The sequence below is a fragment of the Rana temporaria genome, chromosome 4, assembly GCF_905171775.1.
Source record: "Rana temporaria chromosome 4, aRanTem1.1, whole genome shotgun sequence".
Classification (NCBI taxonomy): Eukaryota; Metazoa; Chordata; class Amphibia; order Anura; family Ranidae; genus Rana; species Rana temporaria.
The window spans coordinates 208030774-208051149 of record NC_053492.1 but is presented as its reverse complement, the minus strand read 5'-3'; the positions used below and the strand labels follow the sequence as shown (position 1 = coordinate 208051149).

The 20376-nt window shown below is 43.0% G+C and overlaps 1 protein-coding gene across 2 annotated transcripts in view; it reads left to right on the top strand.

Annotated features, from left to right (window-relative positions):
• Positions 1-20376, top strand: part of ERICH1 (glutamate rich 1) — a 135854-nt gene that overhangs the window by 97442 nt on the left and 18036 nt on the right. The window lies entirely within an intron of this gene.

Sequence of the window (20376 nt, the reverse complement as noted above, 5' to 3'; positions counted from 1 at the left end):
CAAAAAAATAGAGATATGTTTTCAGAGTTGCCCGGTCGCACCAACGTCATCGAGCATGACATTGTGACCGAGCCCAATGTAAAAGTCAGGTTAAAGCCTTACCGTATCCCAGAAGCTCATAGGGTGGCAGTGTCCGAAGAGGTTAAAAAAATGTTCAAGCTTGGAGTCATTGAAGAGTCGCAGAGCGAATGGTCAAGTCCAATTGTGTTGGTACCCAAGCCCAACGGCACCCTCCGCTTCTGCAACGACTTCAGAAAGCTTAATGAAGTCTCCAAGTTCGACGCATATCCCATGCCACGAGTAGATGAGCTAATTGAAAGGTTGGGGCCTGCCAGGTACATTACCACGCTAGACCTCACAAAAGGGTACTGGCAGATTCCCCTGACTAAGGAAGCCAGGGATAAGACAGCCTTCTCTACCCCAGAAGGCCACTTCCAATATAAGAGGATGCCATTTGGTCTACACTCAGCCCCGGCCACGTTCCAAAGGGCCATGGACAAAACTCTGCGTCCACACCAACGGTACGCTTCTGTCTACCTAGATGACATAGTCATCTTCAGCACTGATTGGGAGTCCCACCTTCCCCGGGTTCAGGCAGTCGTAGACTCCTTAAGAAGAGCAGGGTTCACCATCAACCCCGAGAAGTGTGCCATTGGGATGGAGGAAGTAAAATACCTAGGGTATATTGTGGGTAGAGGGCTGGTGAAGCCCCAGATGAGTAAGGTGGAGGCCATACAGGACTGGCCCCGTCCCCTAACCAAGAAGCAGGTCAGAGCGTTTTTGGGCATAGTTGGCTATTATAGGAGGTTTGTCCCCAACTTTGCCACTGTTGCTGCACCACTGACCGACCTGACCAGAGGCAGAAAGTCAGTGATGATAAAGTGGAACGCCGAGGCCGAGACGGCTTTTCAAAAGCTTAAGACAGCTTTGTGCCAAGATCCGGTGCTTGTAGCTCCAGATTTTACTAAAGATTTTGTAGTACAGACAGATGCTTCAAGCGAAGGGTTGGGAGCGGTCCTGTCTCAGGAAATCAATGGGGAGGAGCACCCTGTGGTCTTTCTTAGTAGGAAGCTGACGGCAGCTGAAAGAAACTATGCAGTGGTGGAGCGGGAGTGTCTGGCCATCAAGTGGGCTCTAGACTCCCTGCGATATTTCCTCCTGGGCAGAAAGTTCCGCTTGGTGTCAGACCATGCTCCGCTTACCTGGATGAGACAGAATAAACACACCAATGCCAGGGTAACAAGGTGGTTCCTTTCTCTCCAGGAGTTCAATTTCATGGTAGAGCACAGACCCGGGAGACAGCATCAGAATGCCGATGCCCTCTCCCGAGTCCATTGTATGGTGTCTACTGTTGCCTTCAACACCTCCGCGTTGAGGCAGAGGGGGGGGGGTATGTACAGGACACCGGGGGTGGGTCCTGGACGGGTGCTATACGGCACCACTGTTTGGACTATGGTCCATTTAAATAGAGGTAGAAGGTTCAGGGGGTCACCCAAAAGTGGGTGAAAAGTTCCAGGCAGGCACTAATTCAGAGAGGACTGGCTCGCAGTCTTCTCTATCTTAATAAAGTAGTTTGGGGCCTGGAATTTTGGAGGCTCCAAAGTGTTATTTGGGTGGGATGGAGCCTCCACTCCTAAACCCTGGAAGCCAGCGCACAAGGGGTTAAAATCTCAGACAACCACCCATTAAAGCAGGAAGTGATGCTGGAGGGAGTGAGTGAGTTGGGAGAGTGCACCTGTGAGGACAAGATGGAAGTCTGCTAGCTGCTCAGAGAGGACTTTTGAGTAGTTTGGAAGTGAAGCTGTGTCTGCAGGGAAGGTCTGGAGGACTTCTTACTAAAAACGTATGTGCCTTTCTTTTGTTGTGACGTTTTGGATGCTGAAGAAAAGCTTTATTTTGTTTGGTCACCAAATAAAGACCCTTTGCTTTACTGACACGGTTTTACGCACTTGTCTCGTGGAGCTTAAAGACCCCCAAAGTTTACAGGGGGCATAGGTGGTTCCCATTGTCACACTTTGCACCTGGAGGTCGTGGGAGCGATCTAATGTGAAAACTTTGTGAACGAGTATGAAACTCAAGATCATTACAATAAAGGCATTGTATGTATAGTAGTTTCAACTTCTCTCACACAATAAGCTCTCTACCACCCCAATTCCTCTCTAGTGGGGGATATACTGTAGGAATATAGGCATTCCATATCTATAGAAGCTAGGATAGTGTGTTCCTCTACACTCATCCCCCATTTTAGGGGGGCTTAAACACCAAGTAACAGCATTCCTGTAAGCTTTTAAGGGCCTCAAACTACCTTTTGGTCAAATTTGGACTGTATTCCTCCATTGTAATTTTTCCACATCTTTAGTAACTAATTTGAGGAATAAATCACCTTTCGCATTATTCTGAGTTGGAGACTTTTTGGATTTCTTCCTGTATGTTAGAGGGGAGGGTTCTAGTTCTAGGGGTGTTGGAAATTGGCACATCGATGCAGAATATAGCTGAATCGAGATTGGGCATGACGTCATCCCAGCTCCTCCCCCCTCCTCCCATAGAAGTGGAATGAGTTGGTGCTCTACAGCAGACAGCAAAGCTCAGGGAGAACTCGGGGAGCACTCAGGGGAGGAGCCAGGAGCGCTGGAGAAGAGGAGGTTCAGGACTGCACTCTGCAGTTCATTGCACAATTGAGATGAGTATTAAACCTGTTTGAATTATTCTTATTTAAAAAAAAAAATAACAGTCACTTTAAAATAATTTTGTTTATATATGTGAAGAAATGAAGGTATGTGTGGGTGAGATAGAGAGATATATACACACACTGTCTCACAAAAGTGAGTACACCCCTAAGTGAAAATGTCCAAATTGAGCCCGAAGTGTCAATATTTTGTGTGTGGCAACCATCATTTTCCAGTACTGCCTTAACCCTCTTGGGCATGGAGTTCACCAGAGCTTCACAGGTTGCCACTGGAGTCCCCTTCCAGTTCTCCATGATGACATCACAGAGCTGGTGGATGTTAGAGACCTTGCACTCCTCCACTTTCTGTTTTGAGGATGCTCAATATGGTTTAGGTCTGGAGACATGCTTGACCAGTCCATCACCTTTATGCTTCTTTAACAAGGCAGTGGTCGTCTTGGAGATGTGTTTGGGGTCGTTATGTTGGAATACTGCCCTGTGGCCCAGTCTCCGAAGGGAGAAGATCATGCTCTGTTTCAGTATGTCACGGTACATTTTGGCATTCATGGTTCCCTCACTGAACTGTAGCTCCCCAATGCCGGCAGCACTAATGCAGCCCCAGACCATGACACTCCCACCACCATGCGTGACTGTAGGCAGGACACACATGTCTTTGTACTCCTCACCTAGTTGCCGCCACACACGCTTGACACCATCTGAATCAAATACGTTTATCTTGGTCTCATCAGACCACAGGACATGGTTCCAGTAATCCATGTCCTTAGACTGCTTGTCTTCAGCAAACTATTTGCAGGCTTTCTTGTGCATCATTGTTAGAAGAGGCTTCCTTCTGGGATGAGAGCCATGCAAACCAATTTGATGCAGTGTGCAGTGTATAGTCTGAGCAATGACAGGCTGACCCCCAATCCCTTCAAGCTCTGCAGCAATGCTTGCAGCATTCATGTGTCTATTTACCAAAGACAACCTCTGCATATGACGCTGAGCACGTGCACTCAACTTCTTTGGTCGACCATGGCCAGGCCTGTTCTGAGTGGAACATGTCCTGTTAAACCGCTGTTTGGTCTTGGCCACCATGCTGCAGTTCAGTTTTAGGATCTTGGCAATCTTCTTATAGCCTTGGCCCTCTTTATGTAGAGAAACCATTATTTTTCTCAGATCCTCAGAGTTCCAGCGATAACACCAAATTCAACACACCTGCTCCCTGTTAACACCTGAGACCTTGTAACACTAACAAGTCACATGACACTGGGGAAGGAAAATGTCTAATTGGCCTAATTTTGTCATTTTGATTTAGGGGTGTACTAACTTTGGTTGCTAGCGGTTTATACATTAATGGCTTTAAGTGTGTTGAGTTATTTTGAGGGGACAGCAAATTTACACTTGTACAAGCTGTACACTCACTACTTTACATTGTAGCAAAGTGTAATCTCTTCAGTGATGTCACATGGAAACGTTATAATATATTTACAAAAATGTGAGTGGTGTACTCTATCTACACACACTATACATACATCCCCCCCCACATATTGCTTTCCTTATGCTGCATCTAGACACCATGCCATGGCAGTTTTAAATGACAATTAAAAGAACAGGCACTTTGTAAGACACATGCATTCCATCACACTGTAAACATGTGCCCCTTAAATAGCCCAAGTCAAAAGAAAATATTGAAACAATTTCTTAAATGGAATAGATTAGTGTCTCCCAGAATAATCTACACTTGCCATAAGCACTAGTACTGTTAGTGGTATTCTCTAGTAGATTTCTCAGAATAGCTCCAAATGTGTCTCGCTTAATAGCTCCAAATGTGTCTCGCTTAATAGCTCCAAATGTGTCTCGCTTAATCTGATCTGCTAAAATCTCCTTAACATATCTTAATGGAGGTAGATAGGATTGCTGCTCTGTACGGTCATCTGCAGGATCTCCATGAAGTTTTGAGTGTAGGTGATGCAAGTACCTGTATGATGATAAGGGGGGGACGATTTGTAGCATTGGTGATTGGACGGAGTTAAAACCTCCTGTCAAGTGTGTGTGTTTTTTTTTTTTTTTGTTTTTTTTTAATCAATTGGGGATGATTGGCCCTATCATGTGTCCCTTCTCATTGAACAGGTGTCCAACAAAGGTTATTACTCCACTTAATCTACAATTACAAAAAAAAGTATTACTTTGGTTTTGCTGCCTTAACTAGTAACAGACAATCGCAACTAATGTGACTAGATTGGCTGCAACTCAAATTAAGAGTTGTAAAGGCAGAATTTGTTTTACATTAATGCATTATATACATAAAAGTACTACTAAACCCAGTAATATTAAAATAGTTCACCTGCCAGACCCCCCTCCCCCACAACCCAATCCTCAGTGCCCACAGCTTATAAATCTTCTTTTTACATTAAAATACTGCCACTATATAGCTTTTTGGATGATCTGTATACCACAAGGTCCAGGTATCGCCTCATGCTACCAGTATTGATACTGATCCTAGCCAAATGCAAAACACGTCAAATAGCTAGATTCAGGTAGGGGCGCGCAACTTCAAGGCAGCGTAGCGTAACGTATTTACGCTACGCCGCCTTAAGTCAGAGAGGCAAGTACTGTATTCACAAAGTACTTGCCTCCTAACTTACGGCAGAGTAGCGTAAATGCGGCGGGCGCAAGCGCGCCTAATTCAAAATAGGCTGAGGGGGCGTGTTTTATGATCATTTGCTTTGACCTGACGTGATTGAAGTTTTTTTGGAACGGCGCATGCGCCGTCCGCCTACATTTTCCAGTGTGCATTGCGGCTAAGTACGCCGCACGGTCCTATTGATTTCGACGTGGACGTAAATGACGTAAATCCCTATTCAAAGACGACTTACGCAAACGACCTAAGATTTTCGAATTTCGAAGCGGGAACGGCGGCCATACTTTAACATTACTATTCCAACTATTTGATGGAATAACTTTAGGCCTGATAAAGCGTTATGTAAACGGTGTATCTGTACTGCGTCGGCCAGGCGTACGTTCGTGAATAGGCGTATCTAATGATTTACATATTCTACGCCGACCGCAATGGAAGCACCACCTAGCGGCCAGCCTAAATATTGCAACCTAAGATAGGACGGCGCAAGCCGTCGTATCTTAGATAGGTTTAAGTGTATCTCTGTTTGAGAATACACTTAAACTTAGGTCGGCGCAGATTCCGAGTTAGGTCGGCGTATCTACTGATACACCGACCTAACTCTATGTGAATATAGCTAAAAATCTTTCAAAATTGATGAGGAAGGGGAACAAAAAAAATGTCAGTGGCCTTCACCTGTAAACCCCATTCCTGCTTTTGAGGTTGTCTCATTGTTGCCCATCCAGTGCACCTGTTAATTTCATTACCACCAAAGCAACTGAAACTGATTTAACAACCCCCTCTGCTACTTAACTGACAGATCAATATCCCAGGAGTTTAATCGACTTCATGCTATACTCTGATTAAAAAGTGTTTCTTTAATTTTTTTGAGCAGTGTATTATAAAAAAGTACTCTATAGAGAACAGGAAAAGTAAGGCTTCGTCTTTAATGATTAAGTGCATTGGCCACCTACGTTCTAAGGATTTGTCCAAATCTGCAGAAAATCAAACCTAACATATTATATCTAATGCAGTTCCAGAAGAAAGAATGAGCCGTTTATCTATGTCTGAAAAAAGAACTACCTTTATAGCAACCCAAAGCATGCAGTTCAGTTCCAACATCCATTATCTAATAGTCCATTTCCAACATCATTTTTCAGTACTGCAAGATTGATACGGTTCGCTTTTAGCGTGGGACTGTAATCCTTTGCACCCCTGCTCTTAGTGCAGTGACGGTTAAAGCAGAACTAAACTCATTGATTTAACTACTTCCCAAAACAATTACATGGCATGCTGTGAATGAGAACTGTGACAGTTGCTTGTGCTTTCAAATGAACTGTCAAGCAATCAAATGGCTGGTGTCATAACTGATTACATGTGCAGCACCATGGCTGTAATGGCAGCCTCCTTGGCTGTAAAGAATAGGGAGGTTTCGTTATTTTTTTTTAAAGCGGAATTTCCCCCAGCTGCTTGTTTTAGCCCCCCCCCCCCCTCTTTTAAGATTTTAATTTTTTTTGTAGGGGGGGAGCTGGTACACGTTTTGACAGGTACCTGCTCCCACTTCTACTTGGATCACAGTGGCGATCCGAGCCCCACTCCTTCCCCCGCAGCCTTTTGGGACACATCACAGGTACCAGAAGACTCGCAAAGCACAGAGCTGCTTGCACATGCGCAATGGGAAGCCGGCTTTTGAAGCTGCAAGGCATCACTGCTGGTTTCTTAGTTAAGATGTCGATGCTTGGGCCTGAAGCCCATTGAAGAATTGGCTCGGGTGAGGACAGTGCTGGATCCCTGGACAGGTAAGTGTCCTTATATTAGAAGTCAGCAGCTACAGTATTTATAACTGCTGACTTCATTTTTTTGGGGAGACTGGATTAACCATTAACACTTAGGCAGGGTTCAGACTAGAGCACAGAGCGGTTCACAGCAGGGGGTCCGGTGCGTCTCCATTCACCGGTTCAGGTCTGATTTCAGACAGAATTTTTGGCTGAGATGGACCAAAGGACGCACAGGACTCCTGTGCAATTCTTATCAGAGCCGCTCCACAACCAGCTCCACAGAGAGCCGGTCACAATCTCCTGCTATGCAAATTGGATGCAGAGAATTGGCATACAATTCGCAATAGTGTGAACCCAGCCTTAAAGGGTAGCCAAACCCAGAAACAGAAATTAATATTTTGCAGCCTGTCGGTCCTGTGGTAGCTTTTATTAGCTCTTTTTACAGGTGTTTTGTAGTCTACAGATGATAGCTTTGTAAGCCAATTACCTTGTTTGAGATGTTCAGTGCACAGGTGGCTACAAAGAAACTGAAATTCTGGCCAGATCAATTAGTACGATATTTCTTACTCGGTCATTAAGGGCAAAGGAATCGTAATAATTGCAAGTAAATTTGAGACGTATGGGTTATACTGCCACTTACAGGTGAATTGGATACTGGTGACAAAAAATGGTTGGTATACCCCGCTGGCACCACGCTTCAGTTTCTTGCTTGTGTTCTAGAAGAACAGACATCTTTTTTCATAATTTTTTCTTCAATCAAGATTCTTTATTAACTGCAGATCCAGGATCATTCCCTTTGCAGTTTTCCAGATTCTCTCACTCTGGGTGCTGCCTTGGAAGCCGCAGCCACACCCCACTATGATAACAATCTGGTGCTGACCTTTGGGCACTGGACCCTGCTTGGGGTGCTTTCCAGGCACCTGGCGTCTGTGTTAGCTGCATAGTATTATACAGGTCCAGAGCAGTGATATGCCCACTGGTGTAATCCAGATCCCGAAGACACTCTAGCCAATAGGACTGTGTTTTTCTCCCTTTGTGTCACAAATATGTTGTGCCTATGTGTCACACCACCAACTGCTGTCACATGTGCGCACTCAGACCTCTTTCTCACCTTCACTGCCACAGCACTCCTTTGAAAGCTTCCCACGTGACCCTTTCTGCTACCTTAGTGATTAAGTCGCAGAAGGCCATATGGCCTCCCCTGACTTCTGCAGCTGGTTTGTTTGTATCCCTTAGGAACTTTCATACTTTTCATGCTTGCAGTATGTCAGAATTTAGGTGCAGACAGGGCCGCTGATAAGGGGGTAGCACCGGCCCTCCTGTACAGGGCCCAAACTCTATATGTTTAAGTGGCCCATATAGATTTATGGCAGTTCACTAGACCAGGGTGGGGAGCAATTACTGGAACCGATCCCCCATGACTCCCCATCTTCTTCTCCTCCTCTCGCTTCTGCTTGGTTCCAGTAATTGTCCCCCTACTATTCTGATTCCCCACAATCAGACCCTCCCTTCCTGCAGTTCCAAATTCCCCTGTGGTGGGGCACCTGCTGGGTGTCACAATGGAGAGTGTTGGGGGGAACCAGTAAACTTGTCATATTTAATGGCTCCTTAATTTTTTGAATGAACACAGTAAGCAATGGGTAACAATCGTCCCTGTGTTCAATTATACCTGGAGTATAGTAAACTGTTTACTATGCTTCAGTTTGTGAATGAACAAGGAGCTTCTGTACGGAACTTTTCCTATTCATTCATTCATTCTGCATTTCAGCTGAGGCTGCATAAAAAAAGATTGAGGAATCTGCCCTCAATCTCTTGGTACTCTGGCTCTGTGTGAATGAGTAGTTTGTTCATGTAGCTAGGGCCCCCTGTTGCTCTATGGGGATGCAGTGGCTGTACAAACACAGCCACAGGCTCTAATTTGACAGGTATGCAGGTGTGGGTAAGTGGCCCAAGTTCTGACTGTCTATGTTTGGTGCTGTACCCCCTCACCTATGTGCCGAGGGGGGAGGGGGGTGGCGGTGCCCTTTCAGGTAAGCTGTATGGCTCCCCATGATTAACAGCAGCCCTGGATGCAAAAGTAGTGGTTCACTGGCCCTCCCAGTTTACTCGCCACTAACAGCTCCATACAGTACCCCATCCTGTAGAGCTGATGCTGACTGTCTGGATAGTTGTCCCCTGCTTGGGTTCACAGGCTCTTTAGATAACACAGAAGAGTGGAGATGTTCTTTTATGGGAGTGAAGGAAAACACCAGAGTGATTTTCTGACAGATTTATACACTCTTCATTTTTTTTTTGTTTTATGGCAATCGTCCGCCATGATAGCTGACCTAGAAAGCAGGGGACATAAGTGTATGGCTTTACCTTCTCTTCCAGAGTCTGACTCTAATATGCCTGCAGCTGTGTATGTACATTCAGCTGGGTGTAATGAGGAGTGTAATCTCGTTTTTTTTGTACAAGTGTGTGCTTAAGGAGGCTCAGTTTGCTAACATTACTCCTGGGCTTAAAGAAACAATATAAGTTCGTATTGCCCTAATGTGTAGGGCAATAAGAGCAAAACTTCATTTGGTTTCTGAAAAGTCCCCACACTCGCAACTTCAACCGGTTTTAGCAAGGTGAGTCTTCTGTCCATGTGTATGTGGAGAATTCTTTGGCTTAAATGTTTGTATGCCAAACAGCAGTACCAAAAGTAGGCAAACGCCTCTTTGGGCCCTCCCTTGACATTTTTATCAATGATATCACTGGAGGGAAAAGCATGTTCCTGCTCCAGTAAAGGAGTTGCCTTCATTTCTCCCAGAACTGTACAAGGCCAGTTTCTGGAATAAGTTCCATTATAAACTTTGGACACCCAAGTCCTCATTGCAATGAAAGTGGGGGGACATCGAATGGCCTTTGTGCTTTCCTGGGCCAAAAAACATGGTAAAGGTTGTGGTTCCCTGGTTCTTCAGGCTAGAGATTCAATCTCTGCCTCTGCCCCACCTCATGTTGTCAAACCTGCCACCATCGCCATAATGTCCAGCAGACCTTCACATTGCTCTGGCCCAACTCCTTTCTCATGGAGTCATTGCCACTGTTCCAGCAGAACAAGATTTCTATTAAAACCTATTTGCCATAGGGGCAAATGCGTCATTCTGGACCTAAAAGCACTCAATGTGTTTATTTGAATGCAAACATTCTGCATGGAATATACCAGGTAAGTTATTGCTTCCCTCCTTCTAAGTGACATTCTGGCCACTGTGGACATCAAGAGTCCGTATTTTCATGTCCCCATCTCTGCAGTGCATCAACCCTACCTGCGTTTTTCCTTTTGGCACATAACACTGCCATTTTAATTTTAATTTCTTATGGTCTGTCTGCTGTGGCTTAAGTTTTCTTCAAAGGGCTAGACTCTCGGGACATCCCCATAGTGGGATGTCTAGATGACCTGTCTAGATGACTCGCAGAACAGTGACTCAGACTTACCAGTCAGTGTCAACAAGATTTTCAAACCATTGGATAACTTTTGGACTCCCTTACTTCTCATAATTACTTCTACCCTGTGTCCCTTAATGAATGATTAAAGCTAAAGTTTAGCCTTAGGGCTCTTTCACACTGAGCGCCCGTACAGGTCCGTCTGTCAGTTTTTTTTGCGGACCTGTACGGGCGCTCCGTGCTCCTCCTATGGAGCCGCAGATGTCAGCGGTGACATGCCCGCTGACATCCGACGCGCTCTGATCCGCCAATGTGTGACGGAGGAAAAACCTACTTTTCCTTCCGTCTGGCGGATCAGATCGGGTGAACACGGACATACGGTCCGTGTTCATCCAATCCCCCCCATGGGGGGGAGCGGAGAAAAGACAGGGTGGTCCCTGCACAGTGTGCGGGGACCTCCCTGTCATCCACCGTCTTAGCCGGGATCAACGGAGCGATCCCCGCTGAGCAAGCGGAGGTGCACGGGGCGGATCATTACTGATTCGCCCAGTGTGAAAGAGCCCTTAGTGAGCTAACGCAGTGGTCATCAACCCTGTTCTCAGGGCCCACTAACAGATAACAAGATAACTGAAATACATCACAGGTGATATCATTTGCTGCTCAGTGATTGTATTATTCTAGTAGGCATCTCCCCAGGGTAATACATAAAATCTGGCCTGTTAGTGGGCCCTGAGGACAGAGTTGATGACTACTGAGCTAACGTACCTGTAATGAAGGCTATCCCAAGTTGTGCAGACAGCAGGATCCTGATCTCTGCTCTTCCTTTTTTTTTTTTTTTACTTTTTTTACACTGGCCTTGACTCCTGAGGTCTATACCAAGATGGGCAGAAACATCATCAATTTAAAAAAAAGTTGGGAACAGAGCCAGGAACAATGGTGGAAAATATCACCACTAGAATCCCCATGAGATATAAGCCAATAGATGGATAAAGCCCACCAGAGTTCACCATACCTGCACTATCAAGACCCTTGTATCGTCCTGAAATAAATCATATGGAAGTTTTCTGGGAACATAACTGCAAGGAAGGTATATGTAAGATCAAAGGTGAGAAATGATGACCGAGCAAAGCGCTTGTTTTCTTTCGGGGAATTAATATAATATTTTTGAAAATGGATGTGTGTCACGGAGCTTGGCCAGCAGAATAACATAAAACTGGCCCAATTTATATTTACTTTTTGTAATTATTGGTGTGTGATGAAGCATTTCAAGAAAAAAGAGCCTGGAAAACTTAGATAATGTGAGTCTGCTGAAGTGTGTCCTGCTTTGCAATTTTTCAATGATATTTAGCATGTGCTTTTTTAAGATATTTCCAACTGAATTCTCTGTGGTTCAAATTAGTCCTGTTTAAATGCCTGCGAAGAATAACATTTCTTTCGTACCAATCTTCTCTTAATTTTCCTTCCGCTCGGTACATACTTGTGTTTAGTGTGTATATGCAAATGCCCTAAAAAAAAAAAAAAAAGTTGTGCACATACATACTGCATTTAGATCAGACACACATTGCTTTGATCACAGCTTTATTTTGTTAGTTTTTTTGCTGAAATGTGGCTTCAGCTTTAATAGATTCATTCCACCGGAGATAAGCTGGGGAGCTGACCTGCATAACCATGTGCATTCATAATTTCATTTTAGTGTATGCAAACAGCTGTGTGCCAATAAATATTTTTTGTAATGGTGAAAATAGCCATACAACTAAGATTAGGGATTTCCTACAACACATAATAACATTGATATTTGTCCCATCAGCCTCTGAGAACATGCTGGTATATTGGGTTACCATTCCAGAAGATAATGCTTTTCATTGGAAAAGATATGCCAAATGTAAGGCAATGAACCTATCAGCTTGATTGTTTCAGTTTTAGTTAAACAAGTCGTGCTACTACCATGTAATACTCTGTAATGCCGCGTACACACGATCGGTCCATCTGATGAGAACAGACCGATGGACCGTTTTCATCGGTTAACCGATGAAGCTGACTGATGGTCCGTCGCGGCTACACACCATCGGTTAAAAAAACGATCGTGTCAGAACGCAGTGACTTAAAACACAACGACGTGCTGAAAAAAATGAAGTTTAATGCTTCCAAGCATGGTTTGACTTGATTCTGAGCATGCGTGGATTTTTAACCAATGGTTGTGCCTACTAATGATCGTTTTTTTCCCCATCGGTTAGGAATCCATCGGTTAAATTTAAAACAAGATTGCTTTTTTTCAACCTATGGATAAATAACCGATGGGGCCCACACACGATCGGTATTGATCGATGAAAACGGTCCATCAGACCATTCTCATCGGTTTAACCGATCGTGTGTACGCGGCATAAGTTGTTTTTGCTGCTGTGCTCAGACTTCCAGTTAGAGGATGGCTATATTTCTTCTTCATGGTGCCACTATATGTAGGAACATAGGCGGATATTTACTAAAACTGGAGAATGCAACATCTGATGCAGCTCTGCATATAAACCAATCGGCTTCCAAGTTTTATTGTCAAAGCTTAAAGCTGAAGTTAGAAGCTGATTGGCTACCATGCACAGTTGCCCCAGATTATAAGTGCTCCAGTTTAGGTAAACCCCCCCCATAGTCACCCTGTATTGCCCACTTCTGAGATGGCTATGGACTATGAGATTTGTAGTGTGCATAGATCAGACCACATGGCTGCAACAAATTGAACTGCTTGTTCCAAACAAAAGGAAGGAGGTGGGAAAAGAATAGGTTCATGGGTTTACAGAGGACATTGTGCAAAAAGACAGAAAACCACAGTAAGAAACTATTTTATGAAAAATGACAGGGCCATTAAAGAGGAACTTAAATTTCTGGTTACTGCTGTGGGTCCCCAGCATTGCAATCTTGAATATGAGAGCAGGCTATAGCTTCCTGAGGAATTACAGCTGGCACCCCAATGCACATGCATGAGTTCTGTGCTTTGTGAATGGTCCTTCAGACTCCTGGGACATGTGATGCTTCTCAGGAGGCTGCAGGTAGGGGCAGTGCAAGGGACTTCATCTAGGTCAGGATTGTGGGGGTGGGTACTGATGCTTGTTCCCCCTTGCCCCCAAAAACCTGTAAGAGCCCTTTCACACTGGAAACGCCTATAGCGGAGCGTTAAAATAGCGGTAAAACACATCGATTTTACCGCGTTTTTACAGTGTTTTCAATGGAGAGGGGCGTTTTATGAGCGTTTTTATAGCGCTATTTTTACCGCAAAAATGCACCCGTGTGAAAGGGCTTCTTACTCTGTTACAGGATGAGGCAAGGGGTTGTACCAACGGGCCTTCACTTTTTGAATGATGCTCCGCTTTAGTCTTTGGACAGGTATGGATTATTTTTGGAGCATAAGGATTTCATAGTTTTACTTCAAATGCTGTGAATACTGAATACCCCTTCTGAAAATTCAGCCAGTTATCTGGCTGTTATGCTGGCCCTGTAGCTACAATATTCAGAGTCACTGACCTGGAACAAGTATAAAAATAAGGACTTTTTTCTAATCTGCATACTTTTTCCATGTCCATGATTTAGAAATAATGAAGTCAGCGGGGTCAGTCAAGCAACTAGCATTTTAAGAAGGTCAGCAGTAGTGGTAGCCTTTGTATTTATGTTCTGAAAAGATTACTTTTTAGCATTTTGTAATTTTACTGGCCAAGACACTGTACTGTGCTCTTTCCTTCTGTCTGCTTCTCAGAAATGCATTTGTGTGTTGCTTCAATTAACCTTTTTATGTGGCACATCGTAACCTTCTGCTTCATTTAATGAAGTAGAAGTGTTAAAGTACTTTGGATATATACAGGGCCGGATTAACAATGGGGCTGATGGAGCTGCAGCTCCAGGCCCCTTTCTCAAGATAGGCCCATTTGCCCAAAAAAAAAAAAAAAAAAAAAATTTTTTTTTTTTTTTTTTTAGATTTTTTTTTTCTAAGATCGAATTTGGGGGGTTGTAGCTCGATGACCAGAGGTCACAGAAACCCCACATTTGGGGGTAGGCATGGGAAGAGCTACCCCACAACTGGTGAAAATATGGGACGGCTATCATTTATGGTTCCGGAGATACGGGCCTGCTTGCACAGCCTGTTAGAAGCTACATTCAGAGCGGCCAATATAAATACAAGCTGACACACTGCAGCAGACTGATAGGATCACAGTGCTTATAATAATTATTTGTATATTACTCATGGTAATTAACCCCTTGCCACCCAGGCCAATTCTGACACTTCTCTACTTCATGTAAAAATCATCATTTTTTTTTTGCTAGAAAATTACTCTATGGTGGTCTTTGCACTTTTTATGTTACACGGTATAGAGCTGCACGTTTCTGGCTAAAATGAGAATTGCAATTTTTTTGCTTAGAAGATAGATCACGATTCTCTCACGATTGTTGCGGCGTAACATCATCTTTCACATTAAAACAAAAAAAACAAAAAAAAAATGGGCTAACTTCACTGTTTTGTTTTTATGGTTTTTATTATTCATTGAAGTGGGAAAATGCAGTGTGACATAACATATTGCAGCAATAGCCATTGTATTCCCAAGAGTCTCTGCTAAAATATATATAATGTTTGGCAGTTCCAAGTAATTTTCTAGCAAATAATATTGCTTTCTAACTTAAGAAACAAGTGTTGGACTTTAAGTGGTTAAATTTAGTTACAATGTTAGTTAGTTACAATGTTTCATTTTGTTTACAAACTTCGCAGACTGCCCAGATTTGTTCTTTACACACAGAAGTGTATCCCTTTGATCTAAGAAGGAAGTGTCAGTTACAATGTTTCCTGATAAAAACTTGGCAGACTGCCCAGATATTTTCTTTTGATAGCTGAAAGTCTCTCCACTTGTTATATGAAAGAATCAGCAAACTCTGCATTGAAGATCGTCAGGGGGGTTGAATCGAGATCACGATTTTTTTAACGATTAATTGTGCAGCTCTAGCACGGTATTTGCGCAGCAATTTTTCAAACATGTTTTTTTGGAAAAAAATGTTTCATTCATTAAAAAAACAGTTAGTTAAGTTAGCACAATTTTTTTTGGTATCCTAAGCGATGCTTTACATTTCTTTTAGGTTACATGTTTAGAGTTACAGAGCTCGAGGTCTAGTACTAGAATTATTGTTCTCGCTCTAACGATCGTGGCGTATGTAACCTGTGTGTATCTGGCTCTGATACTACCAGTGCCTACCCAGCCACTGACTAGTATCTCTCCCCATCCTGTCCCCACACACCCCCTCACCTGTCCCCACACACCCTCTCACCTGTCCCCACACACCCCCTCACCTGTCCCCACACACCCCCTCACCTGCTGACCTGTGGATGGGGGAATCACTCCTGCAGTGTTATTGTGTTCTGCCAGTGCGTACAATGATCAGTGTTGCTAACTATAGCTGGCAGCACTGATTGTTTTGGGAAAAACCTAACAGGCTGGTTGTACTCAAGTTGATTAATAGATTGACTTGTGTAAAACCAGCTAGCCCATACATAGATTGACTATGGCTGGTCTCTGCATAATTGGCGTAATTTCAATCCATGTATGACCCACTTAACCACTACTCAGTCCCTAAATATCCTTCCACTCCTGTACATAGTGCTCACTTTCATACTCTCCACACTCCTCTCCTATACATAGCGCCCACTGCCATACCCTACACACTCCTCTCCTGTACATAGTGCCCACTGTCATACTCTCCACACTTCTCTCCTATACATAGTACCCACTGTCATACCCTACACACTCCTCTCCTGTACATACTGCCCCATCATACCCTCCACACTTCTCTCTGGTACGTACTACCCTCTGTCATACCCCCTCACTCTTCCTGTACATACTGCCCATTGTCATATCCTTCACACTCCTCTCCTGTACATAGTGCTTTTTTTCGTACCCTTTGTACTCCTCTCCTGTACATAGTGCCCACTGTTAGACCCTCCACATTCCTCTCCCTCACCTGCACATACTTCCCACTTATATACCGTCCATACTCCTCCCCTATGTCGCTTACCCACAAAAACAGTTCTTTAAAATTATACTGAATATCCTCAATGTTACCAGCTCTAGAATGGACACACTTTTGTTAGTTCAACTAAAGGAAATCTCAGTTCTCATATTTGTTCTGCCCCATTATTATTACTCATTTAATTTTGTGATTACTACTATGATGTATAGAGGAACATCGGGGATCTCAGCTACTCTAAATATAGCACTTATATAAAAAAGTGACCCTGAAAATATTTTTTAAATGTTGGCAACTGTGCACTTAGGCACTGCCCAAGGGCCACCGTCCACCCGGTCAGTAGGGGGCCCCATGAGAGGCTCCTGGGATCCTGTGATAATAAAGCGGTAGTAAACTTTCCTGACATTACTACTTTTTAGAGGCCCTGGGGTAGGTTATGCCACAACGTACAAGTATGCACAGCATATTAGCACATTAGTGTACACTTCAATTTTCAGACTGAGCCCTCCAGTGCTGCGATGAATCAGGCGGGGCCTGGACACTTCCATCTTCACCCGGTCTTCCTTCTGGGTTCTGTGCCTTTGGTCACTTGCCTTGGCTGGGCTGCGTTCATGTCATTCCCACGCATTTTTTTATTATTTATTACACCCCATCCTCCGCGACAAAACGCCCGACGCCGGCCGCTCGTGCCGCTGGAGGGGAGAATTCCCATTGCTGTCTATGAGATGGTTCACATCTCATAGACGCCGTACACCTGCGGCATGAAAAAAAGTCCCGGACCCTTTTTTTCAGGCGGCATTGGCGTTCGGCCATACAAAGCAATAGGAAGGATTTGTAAAAAAAAAAGTTACACTATTCGCGGCAAAATACGCCGCGTACGCGGCGTTACTTGTCGCGGAGGTGTGAATGCAGCCTAAAAGGCCCCACCAAAATCCTCAGCACCAGGCCCATGATGTTCTTAATCTGGCCCTGGATATATAGGTCTGTTTCTAAAACAAACCGTAGCTGAAACTACCAATAGTACAAATGGTTGACCCTGTATGTCATGTTGTTCAAATATAACCTCGCCTATTGACAAGCTTATATTTCAGTAGCAATTTGAAGTCCAGATACCCAGTAAAAAAAATAAAAAAATCACATATTGTTTTTTTTCTAGTTTTAGACAGCAAGAAAATGTATTATATTTTTTTTATTATTATTATACATATTTTTGTTTATTTTTTTACAAATTTTTTATTTGGAGGCAATTTAGTCACAAATGGCTCTCTAATTGTGAAAACGGAATGATTCATTATAAAATTGCAAGGTAGAAGTCATGTTCTTCAAATATAACCTCGCCTATTGACAAGCTTATATTTCAGTAGCAATTTGAAGTCCAGATACCCAGTAAAAAAAAAAAAAAAAAACATTTTTTTTTTTTGTGTAGTTTTAGGCAGCAAAAAAATTCTTATTAATAGTCACAAACGGCTCTCTAACTGTGGAACTGAATGATTCGTTATAAAATTGCAAGGTAGAAATGTGTCTCTGGATTTGACCCTTGTTAAAAGGCTGTAAAATTTGCATTCCTACAAACTTTGTAGGATTCATGATAACATCATTTACTACCATTACTTTTTTTGTTTTTAAAGTTTTAAATCTAACTCATACAGGCCATCTTAGATGAACAATTTGTCACAGAATTACTAACATACCTCACTGCCTGAATCAGCTAGCTGTTACTCTCTTGCCATCGATTGAGATCCTGCAGCATTAATGCCACGTACACACGATCTGAAAATTGGATGACAGATCGTTCGACTTTTTTCATTTACTAGTCGCAAGTAGAAATTGAATAGGTTACTAAAGTCATGAAAATTCTCGTACGACGGGAAAAAAAATCGGAAGTGATGTCATGTGTTGTAATGTATTTTCGGACGACAACTGTACTGACTAAATGAAAATCGTACAATCTGGTATCGTACAAGGAAAATTTTCGTGCATGCCCGATAAAATATTATTGGATGAACTGTCATGATCGGCTCACGGAAGCCCTGTACTAACGATCCGATTATCGTATGATTCTTAATTTTTTGTACGAAATTCGGATCGTGTGTACGGGACATTAGGGTCAGTGAGGGAGCGATTCCTTTAGGATAAGTGGTTCCCTTCCCTAAATAATTTTACTGATAATGTGTTTCCAGTGACTCCATTACCCATAGAACATCACCTTTACTATACTTATTTACTTATACTTTTAATAGTAGCAGTGAAGGTTGGAAGTTAATGTAACGGTACTGTAACTGACAGTAGCGGCACAATGAGGATAGGTTTCAGGAAAGGTACATTTCACAGGGTCAGCCATATTGTCCATACAGCATTGTGACCAGTGACACCAAACTCTTATGCGACCTAACCCAGCGTCAAAATGGGTAATTATTGATGCTGTATAAGACTTGGCTGCCATGAGTCAATGTGAAATAAGAGGATTCTTACTCATCTGTGCTGTTCTTTTCCCTCGCTCCCAACTTTCAATATGTCATATGTCCACAATATGTGGTTCCATCTGTTTTTCATATCCTTACTATGTCCTAGTGTCATAGGGGTGCGCATAGGGTACACCCTAATAATCTTGTGCGCAATAGCATTATCGCTCAGTGTGCAGGCATGGAGATGGGAAAGATCTCCCTCTTGTATATATCTATCATACATACATACACACACATACACATACACACACACACACACACACACACACACATATATATATGTATATATATATATATATATATATAACACCATATAAGAATAAAACAGTTCAGTCGCTGTAGTATAAAAATACACAAAACAGCGCTGTTTTGTGTATTTTTATACTACAGAGACTAAACTGTTTTATTCTTATCCCGTGTTTTTATTTTCCTTTTAATTTTTAAACGGCTGCTCAATGGTTGTATATTGAAAAATATTTTACTATTCTTGTCGCTGTTGGTGCTGCTTAGGATCTGTGGGTTTGATTTGGCACTGAGTGGGTGTTCTGCAGGCCTTTATTTACACCCCTCTATACATAAAATATATATATATATATATATATATATATATATATATATATATATATATTGTGACCGGAAGTCAGGTAAATCTGCGGGTGTTGTCACAGACGGGACATACATTTCTGCCTTGTTTAGACAATACACCAATTGTTATTAGGCGTCGGCTGAAAATGTAGCCAGAAATGGTCTAAGGGCGTTAGACTTCAGCTGTTCAGAATGAGGCAATTAAGGCCTCTATATGTAGTCCAGATGATTACCACTGATTTGCGGCATCATCCTGAGTCTTTGTGAGTAAGGAGAGCAGTGCCAGAAAGTCTTCTGAGGAGGTGAGGAGAGGATTTATTTTTCTGTGTGCTAAAAATCAAGACAATTGTTTTTCTGCTGTATGACCAGCACTGTCTACCCAGCAGTAGGCTGTGCTAGACTCCATAGATAGGTTCCTGTGTGGAAGGTAGACGCCCAAAGTGGCTAGGGTTTCATTTATGTTTGATTTTGTTCATGCTGTTTGGATGCTTGCACTTGTTTCCAGCAAGATCGAAGAATAAACCAAAATCTTTGTTTTCAACCATCTTCGACTGCCTGTATGTATAAATTCAGTGTGTGGTGAACCCATCCAAGGGGTCACACACCCCGCTACCGAGCTAACCCCTTACAATATATATATATATATATATATATATATATATATATATCTATAGAGAGAGGCACATTGGAGCTTTGGGGTGTACACCCTAATGCAATAGGCTGTGCACACCTATGCCTGGTATATAGGAGCCAGAGGGGGGAATCACAGAAAGCTGCAGATGATCATGTTTCAAATATATGAAAGTGCATCAGATGTGGAAGATTATAGGAACGAGTGGTGGGGACAAGTGCTTATAAAACCTCTAA